General features: G+C 38.7%; 1 long non-coding RNA gene across 1 annotated transcript in view; it reads left to right on the top strand.

The window, feature by feature from the left end:
• The first annotated feature begins 5545 nt into the window (after positions 1-5545).
• The window catches only part of LOC141563020 (uncharacterized), an 11903-nt gene continuing 5066 nt past the window's right edge, over positions 5546-12382 (top strand). The window contains exons 1-2 of the long non-coding RNA XR_012488306.1: positions 5546-5726; positions 11944-12044. This is a non-coding gene — a long non-coding RNA (uncharacterized LOC141563020). The remainder of the gene's footprint in view (positions 5727-11943; positions 12045-12382) is intronic.

The following is a 12382-nucleotide window of genomic DNA, read 5'->3' on the forward strand; positions in this document are numbered from 1 at the left end:
AGCTAGGAGAAAAATGTGCCAGCCATCGGAAGCTGCTTCCCAGGTAAGCATACAAATTTCCCATCAGTCGCTGTGACTTTCTCCTAGTTGCCATAGCACTGGCACTGGAGGACCTGCATAGAACCAGGTTGCTGTCTGCCAAATGCCTGAGCCTTTGCCCTTCTGTTGATTGGCTGAGCAAATGTTTATTAGTTTCAATTCCAAGGAGATTTATGTTTCATTGTGTTCATTCAGTGCTTTCTAGTTTTCTGCTTATAGCATTTTCACTTTTGGAGACAGCCTCTTCAACTACAAATTCTAATTTCCATGCAAACCAAATGGGGGAAAAATCATATAAAATGAAAATTAAAGAGAAGTAGGGTGTTTACATTTTGTAGACTTGTATTTCAGTGCCTTCTCTGTCACTTACTGGTCTGTGGATAAGTCACCCATTTTGTTTAAACTTCATTTTTCTAATCTAGAAAATGGTAATGATAATTCTTACCCTGCTTCCCTCAAGAGACTCGTGTGAGGTTCAAATGAATCGATGAAAGCTTAAAACACTCCAGGAAGGTGAGCTCTTGTCATTGTCACTGATTTTCCTGATCACTTTTAAATCTTAGTTGTTTGACCACATGCTAACAATTTGCAAAAAATATTCCTATAGCCATGGCCTCTATCAATATTTTTTATAAAATTATATATATATATATATATATATATATATATATATATATATATATATATATATATAATTATAGATTTAAAACTCAAGTCCAGAGAGGTCACTTCATTTGTCCAATACCTCACAGGTACCAAGTAGCAAAGTCAGAATTTGATCCCAAGCAGGGATTTGTTGGTAAATATTTAACAACCAGCTTTCCAGAAGAAAAATAAAGCTATAGATTGGACACATTTTAAAGTTTAATCAGCATTGTTAGCCTTTCCTCCACCACTTTCTTAAGTCTAGACAGCCAAAAATAATAAATTAATCCCTGATTTTTAGCATTTGCTAATTTCCAAGATGTAAAGGCTCATGCTGAAAATTTAATGATCAGCTCTAGTGAGCCAGTTGTGCAGCACATCCCTGCAACCGCTTCAAATCCAGAACTATTTCCACAGCACTACATTGCTTCTGTTTGTAATCACTGGGCATAGCTAGGCAGTGGAATAGATTAGGTGTCGGGGCCTAGAGTTAGGAAGATCTGAGTTTGAGTTTCACCTCTGAATCTTCTGAGCTGTGTTATCTTGGGCAAGTCACTTAAACTGTCTATGCAGGGGAGAAGTATTAGGCCGCCTCCCAGACTGAAGGTCTCCAGAGCTGTTGTGCTAAGCTCATTGTTATATGCTGTGAATCCCAGACAGTTTTCCAGCACCAATACAAGAAGCAAAATCACTTCCATTTTGGGGCTCTCTTCAACAATGAGATGATTCAGACCAGTTCCAATGGTCTTATGATGGAGAGAGCCATTTGTACCCAGAGAGAGGACTAAGGGAACTGAGTGTGGACCACAACATAACATTCTTACTGTTTTTGTTATTTGCTTGCATTTTGTTTTCTTATTTTTTTTCCTTTTTGATTTGATTTTTCTTGTATAGCAAGATAATTATATAAATATGTATGCATATATTGAATTTAGCATATATTTCTACCATGTTTAACGTGTATTAAGACTACTTGTTATCTAAGGGAAGGGAATGGGAGAGAGGAGGAAAACTAGAACACAAGCTTTCACAAGGGCTAATTTTGCAGAATTATCCATGCATATGTTTTAAAAAATAAAAACCTTTAATTTTAAAAATCGCTTCCATTTGAATTTATCTTCAGAAGATCCTGAAGATCACCTGCAAGATAAGGTACCAGACACTAAAGTATTTTCTTGAACTGAACTGCCAAGCATTCAAACTCTACTGTAGAGAGCACAACTCCAGTGGCTGGCCACATTGCTTGAATGCCAAATGTACATTTGCCTAAAAAACTTTCCTATGCAGAACTCACACAAGTCAAGTGCACACACTGAGGTCAGAAGAAGTGACAAAAGGACCTTCTTAAGATGTCTCCCGTGTGAGACACAGGAGACAATGGCTTATGATTATCCAACACCAAAGAAGGCACTGGGCTCTATGAGATCAAAAGGAACATGAGATGCATCAATGTAGAGACATCTCCTTCCTGAAGGATTATTAGTGCCTGACCTGTGGTTAAGCCTTCTGAGCTCAGGTAGAATGACCAGCCACAGGTAGACCCACTGTTCATTGATCCTGGGACATGGTGATGTCATTTTGGTCTTCTTTAGGAACAAAAGACAAACAACCATCTGACTCAGTTTCCACAATAGCACCTACCTCCCAGAGTTATTGAGGAAAACAAATATCTGTAAAATACTTAGCACAGTGTCTGGTACATAATAAAGGCATCATAGACATGGCAGATATTATTAATTATTATATTTGTCTGTAGCTGTTTTTTAAGAACCTAGACTTTCCCTAATTTTTCTCATGAGAGTCAGAGAGAACAGGGGGGAAGAAGTAAGGCCTGAGTATCTCACCTTGAGTTTTCCTATCAAGGCAAAGGGAATCACAGCCTCCAAGAGCACTTACTATATAATGTTTGCCATCATAGCATCTGAGTATTTAGGCAATGAGTGCAAGGAAAAAGGAGAATAAACTTCTCTTGGGAACTGGGGTCTAGCCAGATTTTTAATTTGGAGAACAGCTCTGCAGAATTGAACAGAAACACCTTATCTAAACATTTTGATAAGAATAAAGCCCTAAGCTAATACGCTGTGGAGTGCTTGGCTTTCTGGTGATTCCATTTATAAAACAGCTCCACAAGCTGTTTCTCTGTACACATATGCAGATAACCTTAGTCTCTAGGGTGACAGGGAAAATGATATTTTAATAACACTACACAACCGTGATCAGAAATACTGAAAGAAACCCTGAAATGATCACATGGTAATCTTCAAACTATTAATTACTTGGCGTGCTTAGGCAAGACCAGTTTGTTTGTCTGTATTTATGTTCTGAAGCAGGCTTCTCAACATTGGAAACAGGAAATTATACTCCAAAGGGAGTGATTGGACCAGTCCTTCTCAGTTATTGCTAATATAAGGTCATATTGCTAGAGAGCTGACTATCCAGGACTGTATGCATTTCCACCATCATGGTATATGGTCACACACACATGCAAACACAACCATACAGGAAGGACTAAAGCAGAATTATATGAATAGAGTTATATTGTCCCAAAGATTACGCCAAAACCCTGAGGGAAGCTCATAGCAGTGATAATCCCAAAATAGTGATATCTCCGTGTATCTTTTGCAGATTGGGGAGTAATCTATATGCCAGGTTGAATTTCAGTTATCCCTTCCACATCAAAGGAGTTAAGAGTATAGCACCCCTATGATCTGGAAAATCTGTATAAAAATTTTAGGACATTCCTTTGTACTAAAGAAGAAGTATGACTTTTTTCTTTTTCTTTTGTGGAGTATTTATAGTATTTTGTTGTAAAATTTGGGTCAAGTATTTGGTCACAGACTCTGGGTCATCCATTGGCTTTCTCATGTCACCTGTGGCTTCCACAAAATTCTCAAAAAATTCTTATTTAATTTTTTACGTTAATCTGTGATATATTGAGCCACAGTGGGGAAAATGGATCCCTCCCATAATGTGGAAGGGATAACCGTATTATGATATTTGAGGGGACATGCCCTGCTAGAGTTGCTTTCATTCACTCCTTCAAACTTTGGGCCAATATGAAAGAAAATGAGTTAGCAAAGAAATTATAAGAAAAGTATCCAAAGACCTACCCTTCTATCAGAATCCTGGGATAAAAAGATGAGACCAAGGGCAGACTGAGGCAGTGCTTCCTTCAGCCCCACTAGGAAGAAGAATCCCCAAATGGGGGATAAGGAGGAGAAAAAGGAAGAGCAATTCTGATAATATGGTATAATTAATAGAGCATTGAACTTTGAAGCAAGAAGACCAATGTTCAAACTCCACATCAATTAACTTTCTGTTAAGTGATAGAAGGTTTTCCTTCCATGGCTTAGATGAGATAGCCATTGAGACCCCTTCTCTCTCAAATTCTGTGATTCTGACAGTGAGTAAGTCACTTAAACTTTCTAAATTTCAATTGTTTTTTTCCTCTATAAAAAGAAGAGTTTAAACTAGGTGGTCCCTAAGGATCCTTTCAGCTCTAGATCTGTGATTCTGACCATGTGGTCAGGGACAGGGTGTGGGATTGCCTGCCTAGAAAGACTAATGAGCTATTGTAGACCTGGGTCACTTTAGTTAAAGATTAGGCTAGAAAGCTTAAGTGCCATTCAGTCTTGAGACTGGGTAGATTAAGAAATCTAATTAACTGACCCTACTTTATTATTACATCTGAATTTGTATATGCTTTGGATTTTTTTTTCCTTTATGAATAAATCTAGGGAAAAATACCTGTCTGGATTAAGTGGAGATAGACGGGGATAAAAGAGAAAGCAGAGGCTAGAACTAGCTACCATGGCTTTGTGATAATAGCAAGTTAAAATGGCAAGTAGGAAAGGACCTTAAATACCATATCATCAAAGACCTTTGTTTTACAGGTAAGGAAACTCAAATCCAAAAGTGATTAAGTAGCTTGCCCAAGACATGTTGGCAAGAAACAAAGCCCAAGATTTGAACTCAGGAGGTCAGACAGGTTCAGGAGCCATGAAAAGGCTGAGTTTAATAATCAATTAATAATCAAAAAGAAAACTCTGGAGCCAAAAGCCAAGAAAGACTCCTAGACTATTTCCAAGAGTTTATGGCTATAAAAATAGTACATCTCCCACCAAACTATAGAACTATCTTCTTATTCTCATCCTAAACCAACCTTCATGTTTTTCTTGTTGAGTCATTTCAATTATTTGTGATTCTCTCTTGGCAAAGATACTGGAGTAGTTCGCCATTTCCTTCTTCAGCTCATTTTACAGATTAGAAAACTGAGTCAATTGGGAGTAAGTGATTTGCTTAGGGTCACACAGCTAGCAAGTATCTGAGGAAAAGCAGTCTTCCTGATTCCAAGCCTAGTGCTCTACCCACTGGGCCTTCTAGCTGCCCAACATACCACACAACCATGCTAGAGTTGCCATATTTCAGATGAACCAATACAAGTTTGGGTTTTGAACTAGGGAAGGATTGATTATTTCTCTCATCATCAGCTTTAGCTTTTTCTTCATGAAGTTCCATATATATACATATGTATATATATATAAAACCAATCAATTAACATTTATTAAGAATTTACTAGGTGCTAAGGGTGCTTTACTAGCTTCATAGAGGCAAGAAAGTCAAAAATAGTGTAAAGGGCTAGAACTGATCAATGCACTTGGATAATGGAGCACGTGAGACTAATTGCCAATTGGAAAGTTCCCTATTAACTTGTTTGAAGGTTGACCCTCCCCAGCTGTTCTGTGCTGACTCGATTGATGGAACAAAGAGGGGGAAGTGACGTGTGTGGGAGGAGTGGGAGGAGGAAGAGGAATTGAGACTCAGAAGCTGACTCAGTCTCTCCTGGCGTTTGAGGGAGGAAGGTGTGTGTGAGGTAGCTAGGCCTAAGCCCCTGACCTTGACCGTAAAAGATCAAGAATAAAGACGTTTAGTGATCCTGGCTCTGGCTGATTTCTGGGAAGACAGAGTTCCAGCATTTTGGCGTCCAAATGTGGGGCCGGTACCCTACTTCCACTGAAGGCCTCCGGTGACCAAGAGATTAGGTGAGTATTCTAATAGAAATAAGGAACTTACCTTGTTAAGGACTAAATCAGAAATCTCTAGTAGCTGAGATGGGGCAGGTGTTAGGTACAAACATTCCCTCGGCCTCAGCCGACCCTGCTCCAACCCCAGCCCCTGCTCCAGCCTCACCAGTAGTAATCCTATAGAGGATATAATTAAGATAATTGACGAGAAGAGTTTACTTGTAACCAGCCCACAAATGGATAGTCTCTTAGACTCATTGAATCGCATGTCCCCTTGGTTCTTAAAGGAAGAAAAACTAACTGTAGATAACTGGAAGCTAGTGGGACTTGAAATGAAAGAATTTTACGCAAAAAATGGGCCTTATTCAATTTCCGCAGAGGTATTTTATATATACAGTGTGATTCAATTAGACTTAAGCTATGGAGCAAGTTATAAGAGAAGGAAAAGTTCTAAAAATGAACAGAGGAGGGAGTGTGAGGAACAAAAGATAAAAGATAAGCAAACTCAAGACCTTGCCAGAGGGCAAGGGGATTTGAATGAGGAATTAGGGTGTATTGACTCTGATTGTCCTGAAGATACTTCAACCCCTCCTACAGAGCAGATTATTGATCAGCCCACATCAACTCCACCTTCAGGGAGGGAGGGAGGAGGAGTAGTGGGAGGGGCGGTGATATCATCGGCACCTCTCCCCCAGCAATCACCAACTCCTATAACTAGATTACAAAAAGCAATTTTTCAAGCGGCTCAAAATGGAAAAGAAATAGATAATGATTTCAAACTTCAAATTTTTCCCGTGATTCAACAACATAATTCTACAGGCCAAGAAAGTAGAAGATATGCTCCTTTTAATATGGATGTCCTTAAAGACCTGAAAAAAGCTTGCACTCTCTTTGGGGCTACATCAGCTTATGTTAAGATATTACTACAGAATTTGGCTTATGAATTCTTAACTCCTAGTGACTGGAAAATCATTGTGAGTGCTTAGAACCTGGACAAAACTTGTTGTGGTTTTCTGAATATAGTGAGCTCTGTAGGATTCAAGCCCAACAAAATAGTCAAAGTGGAGTTAATACTTCAATCACCTGTGACCTACTAACAGGTGTAGGTTCTTATGCAGATGCTTCAGCACAGATTAATTACTCCACAACAGCATTTGAGCAAATTGCTGCTGCTGCTATCAAAGCATGGGCTTCTCTCCCCAGTAAAAACTACAAGGGTGAGACCTACACAAAAATTGTACAAGTTCCAAATGAACCCTTTGCTGATTTTGTGGCATGTTTGCCGATAGCTGTCATACAGACTAATGGTGAAAATGAAGTAACAGACACTTTGGTAAGGCAACTTGCTAGAGACAATGCCAATGAGGTTTGTAGAAGGATTATACTAGGACTACATAGGGATGCTCCTTTAGAGGAGATCATAAGACGCTGTGCCACAGTGGGCACAAATACCTTTTATAGCCAGGCTATGGTGCAGACTTCCCAAGATCCCAACATAGGAAGACAGGGTCCCTTTTGGCAAGGGCCTTCCAGAGAGACTCGTCAATGGTTTCAATGTGGTAAAGTAGGCCATTGAAAGCTCAATGTTGGCATAGAGACAGAGTGAGAAAACAGGCTGGGAGCACAAGACCCAATACCCCATGTCCAAAACGCAATAGAGGACTCCATTGGGCATCAGAGTGTACACTGATTCAGGGAAACGGGATGAGGGGCCCAGCTCCAGGGCCCAGGCAAAAAACACTTGGGGCAGCCGATGCCACACCCAGAGAGTGCCTCCAAGTCCAATACCCAGACATGACCAATCAGCCAGGAAGCCATCTGAGGGGAGAAAGGGATTACACAATCAGTCAGCCAGGAAGCAACATGATGGGAGAAAGGGACTACAATTAGGGAGGATAGAGTTGTATGCAGCTGGGACAACTGAGATACCCCCTGGAGAGGTGAAATCTGTTCCTCTCCAGCCTATGGATCCCTTGCCTCCAGGGACAGTAGGCTTGACCATTTCACCTCCTGAGAGTTCTTACAAGACAGTGTTCATTCATACACTGATGTGGGAAACTGGGGAATGTGTAGATAATATCCCAGTCACTAACACAGGTAGACAATGTGTGACTTATCAACCAGGGGAAGTAGTAGCATCGGATTTATTGATACAGACCCCTAATAAGCAATCTGGTGACAGTCACCCACGTTCTGACTCCAAGCAGCAAAACCCAGAAATATACTGGACAGCAGCTGTGACAGCTGACCGACCTATGCTCACCATCTATATAAATGGCATAGCATTAGAAGGACTGGTGGACACAGGTGCAGATCACACAGTCATTAGAGGTGCCAACTGGCCCAATCACTGGCCAAAGAAAAAGGCAGACACCTACATGTCTGGGGTAGGAGGATCAATAGCACCTGAAGTTAGTGCTACCCCTTTAAGATGGATATTTGAATGTGAAACAGGTGTTTTTACTCCTTTTTTAGTTGAAAAAATTCCCCAACAATCTGTGGGAAAGACATTTTACAACAATTAGGGTTAAAAATGAGTACTTCAGTTTTTTAGGCAGGGCTGCTGTTGAAGGCCTGCAACACTTTCACCTGTTCCTATCCAATGGAAAACTGATACACCAGTGTGGATAGAACAGTGGCCCTTAGGTAGCGATAAAATTCAGGCCTTACTAGACATAGTACAGGAACAACTTGACCAAGGACACTTACAACCTTCTCTGAGTCCTTGGAATTCCCCAGTATTTGTTGTAAAAAAGAAATCTGGAAAATGGAGGATGTTGACTGATTTAAGAAAGGTGAATGAACAGATGGAAACTATTGGATTCTCTGAGGCATCATAAGACTGTTGCAGGACTTCAAAACCTGTAGGGATCTTTGGATTCCCTAACATATAAAAAGACTGATGCGGGACTTCAAAAACTTGTGGGGATCATTGGATTCCCTAACACGTGAAGCAATGGACAATAGATTAGTTTTGGACTGTCTCTTGGTTGCTGAAGAAGGCGTATGTGTGATTGATGTTTGCATACCCTCCTTCTCTAGGACTTCTGGAAATCTTTTACAAAACCGTGTTGGTTTATATTGTTTGTTATGTCACTATTTGCATGTACAATTCCTGTTTGTTACACCACATCGAGTCTGCACTGGCTGTGGGGAGAGTCACCACTAATAGCCTCTGCGTTATTGCTATGTGCTTGTGTAAAAACTCCCATGCTGATGGGTTTGTGCATACTTCTCTCTAATAAGGCCCTTCAACCCAGAAACCCATTAGCAATCCCCACTTCCCTTTGGTGCTTTTCATCTCCCTTCCTGAGATGTCAGGGAGGGCATGATTATCTCCTTTTTAGTGCTTTCATCTCCCCTCCTGAAAAGTCAGGGATGGCGTGACCACCTGTGGTCTAAAATAAAAGAAAGCAGGAGATGTAAAAGGCTAGAACTGAGCAATGCACTTGGATAATAAAGTGTAATCCCAGTTCCAAAACCACTAGTATGGGACCATCTCCTTATTGGTGGAGATCAATGAGGGTCTGGATAGAACTGTTGAGAAAAAGAGAAAGACAGCATAGAGCTTTTCATTCTTTCATTTTTCAAGTCTTTTCTTTAAAGAGTTGCCCAGAGTTACACAGCTAGAAAGCGAAGTGTCCGAGGCTAGATTTGAACTCAGATTCTCCTGACCCCAGAGCCAGTGCTATACCTACTGCACTGTCTAGCTTTTTCTTTTTCTTTCTTTCTTTTTTTTTTTTTTTTTTGGTTTAAATTTATTTATTGAACTAAGTATAAAATAAGAAAAAACAGAATATAAAAAAAGAAAAGGAAAATTAAAAACCAAAACCAAAACAAAACAAAACATTTTCAGGTGTTCAGCACATATGGGAAGACTATATAACAATAAATTTCCATTTCAAGAAAGCATATGTAGTAATAGAAGAAATTAAATTCATGTGTATCCTTCTTTGCCTCCCTTATTAAGTTATCCTTTTGTTCTCTGCTGTACACTTTTTACTTTATCCTTTTTTCCCTTTTCACCTCTCCCACATCCCCCAAGCAGGTTAAACACAAATATATACATATGTACATATAAATATATATATATATATATATATATATATATATATATAAACATATATATATACATATATATACACACACATGTACCCATCCACAGATCAACATATATACATACATATATATATACACATATACATAGACCTATATGCATATATTACCATATACATTCAGACACACATACATATATACACATATACATTTACCCATATGTAAACATGCACTAAAATAATATTAATATGGTTGCTATATAATGTAGAGTTCTCTCTTGATTGAATCTTTAAGGTTGACTTTGTCTAAGATCAATGCTTATTAGCCTTACTTTGTTTTTCTAAATTCTACTCCTGATTCTTGTTGTAATGTTTGTGTACATCTGTTATTTCCTATCCCTCCTAACTCTTCTACTTTAATTCTGCTCCTTAACTTGTCTAGCTATTACCCATGAATCCCTCCCTTATCTTTTCCCCATATCCTTTCCTTCCCTCTTTATCCTATTAATTTATGCACTTTATCCCATTCTGATTAATCTAAATACCCTTCTGTACCTTACCTTTCCTTTATTCTTTGCCCATAATCTACATACAATCCCACTGCCCTCTATACCTCACCTTATCCTATTCCCTCCCTCCTTGTTTCTTTATAGATTTTGAAGTGTGGTATGCCCTTCAATGGTGTGTGTGTGTGTGTGTGTGTGTGTGTCTGTGTCATTGTGTATGTGTGTGTGTGTGTGTGTGTAATGTTCCCTATTTAACCCATTTCCAATGTAAGGTTTTCAGAACTATAAACCTTCTTCCCTCTGGAATGCCTCTGTCTGTTCTTCTTCTGTGCTTCATTTGTATAATATAATTACCATTTTTACCTTTTCCTAGGCAGTATTGCTTTTTTTAGAATCAGGTCATACTCAACTTTCCCCCCAATTTTTCTTTTGAACTACCTAATTACTGATGTCAATCCTAAATATATAGCATACATTTCCATGGACAACCACAGACTATTTGTACATATTGAGTTCCTTAAAATTAATCATAAATTTTCTATTAAGTTAAAGTTTGGTTGAGACAAAGTCCTGAAAATCTGCAAGTTTGTTGAATATCAATTTGTTTTTGTTCAATACTATGGATAATTTTGCTAGATGTGATATTTTTGGCCACAGGCTGACTTCTTTTGATTGCCTGTATATATATATATATGTATATATGTATATGTATATATATGTATATATATATGTATATATATGTATATGTATATATATGTATATATACATATATATGTATATATATTATTCCAGGATCTGCAGTCTTTTATTGTGACTGCTGCTAAGTCCTGTACAATTCTAATTGTAGCTCTAGCATATTTGAATTGCTGTATTTTTTTGTTTCTTGCCAGACTTTTCTCTTTGAGTGATCAGTGAATTTTTTCTATTTCTACTTTTCCCTCCTGTTCTTTCAGTCCAGGCCAATTTTCTTTGATTATTTCTTGCATTATTGTGCCAAACTTTTTTTTAGTCACAACTTTCAGGCAGCCCAATTCTTATATTTTCTATTCTTGCTCTGTTCTTCAGATATGTTGTTTTTCTTATAAGCTGTTTCATATTCTGATCTACTTTTTTGATTATTTACATTTTGTTTTGTTATTTCTTGGTCTCCTATAGATTCACTGGCTCCCCCTTGCCCATAAATTTTCAAAGAGTTTTTTTCTTCTTTAAGACTCTATATGTCCTTTTCTAGCTGATTAACTTTTTTTTCCATAACCTTGTTTTTCTTGGATGGTTTTTATTTACTTAGTTTTCCTCAGTATCTTTCACTTCATTTTAAAATTGTTTTTTTTTTTTAATTCTATAAAGTCTCTCTTGACAGAGAGCCATATAATATTACTCTTTGAGGTAGAAACTTTTTTACTTGTATCCTCCTCTGAAGATGAACCCTGGTCTTCCCTGTTCTCACAGTAAGTTTCTATGGTTGGGTTCTTTCTTCTTTGACAATTTTTTTTTTCATGAGAAATATTAGTGTAAGCATCTCTAATAGTGGGGTAGGGCAGAGATAGTGCCTCTAGCTTCACTTCTGTTCTCCCCTCTGACCTAGAACCCTAAACTAAAGAATTCCCTCTTCCTGCAAGTGCCTGCAGCCAGCAGTGCCCCTGGCCTTACTATCTCTGATTCCTTCTCCCCCAGGGCTGTCTCTGCAGTTCAGCTGGACCTGGCAGTGCCTAATCAGCAGAAGTTTCCTCACACTTTCCAGACTCAGACCTGCAAGTCCACAAGCAGTCCTGGAGGTAAAATTTTCTGTGGCTCCTGCTGAGGCTCCAACCACACCCCACTAGCCCCAAGGTTCCCCATTTGTGTTTCTGTGGACCTAATCTGGAAGTATTAGCATTTCCTAGTAGTTAATCCCCCACCTGAGGATCTTCTTGGGCTGTACCAGGAAGATTGCTGTTCTACTCCAAGTCTTCTTTGATTTTCAATAGATTATGTTCACCCTGAGGTGCAAATTTGTTCTGTTTGTGGGAGACATTGAGGGAGCTTGAGATTTTCCAACCTACTCCATCATTTTCCCAGAATTCTTCTCTTCAGTTCTTCTTAAATCTTCTTTGAGTTATCTTCAAATCATAGA

This window comes from Sminthopsis crassicaudata, chromosome 3 (genome assembly GCF_048593235.1).
Source record: "Sminthopsis crassicaudata isolate SCR6 chromosome 3, ASM4859323v1, whole genome shotgun sequence".
Taxonomy (NCBI): domain Eukaryota; kingdom Metazoa; phylum Chordata; class Mammalia; order Dasyuromorphia; family Dasyuridae; genus Sminthopsis; species Sminthopsis crassicaudata.